We start from the raw sequence: 1,151 nt of genomic DNA, 5'->3' as shown, positions 1-1,151 counted from the left end.
CGGTTCTGCATCACCTATACCCAGCTCCTCTCTTGACAGGTTGGTGCAGCTGTATGGCGCAGATCTCTGACGTCACCAGCTTCTCTATGTAAACTTGTTATTGGTGTTTCACCAGAGAACGGATCCTCCTATCACAGACATCTGAATTATAGTAACACCGCCATTTTGTCAGAGTCCAGGTCAGCTCCTTGTGTTACGCTGCTTTGGGGGGAAGTAGAACGTCATCTGGGTATCAGCATTGAGGACATTTTTGGGAGTGTTTGCTGCCCTCTAGTGGTCGTCCTGGATGTCAATAAAAGAAAGTTCTCTAGGTGCAGTCATATCTTATTTATGTGTATTTAGGTGTAAATGTATGAAAGTGAATATAAATAAAAGATCAATTCCTATGTGACTAGATAAAACTACAGTCAGTATGTATTACCTCTCACAGAGATCACAATGTCCCACAATGTCGTGATCACCCCGCTTATAGCAATAACTACACATTGGTAATACTTTAGTAGTGATCAATCGCTATTAGTAGCACAATGCTCCTATTTGAACTATTAATGGCCTCCACATGCTGCACTCTATTGTTTCCTATACAGAGCAATCTCTACAACAGTATTTCTCATCCAGGAGTCCTGTAGAAGTTGCTAGGGGTTCCTTGAGCAATAAGCAGGTCAGTTTAAGGGACACCAAAGATCTTTTTAGCTATATGTAATGGTGACATTCTTCGTACTGGTCAGGAATATGAGACATTCTTCCCTCTGATCACCATGCTAATATACTGGGATTTGTGGATAGAGGTTTCCTGAGATGTGAAAGTTATTTCAAGGGGTTCCTTCATGTTACAAGGGTCATGAAAGGCTGCTCTAAAGATGATTAAGTGACTACAGGCTATACGCAAAACTTCCCATGTGCACCCAACCTTTATCTGTTTGCCTCACCTAAAGGACAGAGCCATCTTGGAGGCATCACCTATATCTGCCTTTCTCAATATATTCACCCCTAAGCAACACCTAAAATAATAATCAGGTGTGGGGGACCCCCTGCTAACCCCAGGTGTTATTTCCATTATCTATCCACAATTAAATCTTCTGCCATTTTATACCTATTTTTTATTTTTTACCTAAATAAATCATCAAATGGGAAAGGGGATTGAAGCTAAC

The sequence above is a fragment of the Pyxicephalus adspersus genome, chromosome 1, assembly GCF_032062135.1.
Source record: "Pyxicephalus adspersus chromosome 1, UCB_Pads_2.0, whole genome shotgun sequence".
NCBI lineage: Eukaryota > Metazoa > Chordata > Amphibia > Anura > Pyxicephalidae > Pyxicephalus > Pyxicephalus adspersus.
The sequence above is the reverse complement of the archived record's forward strand: the minus strand, read 5'-3'. Positions refer to the sequence as shown.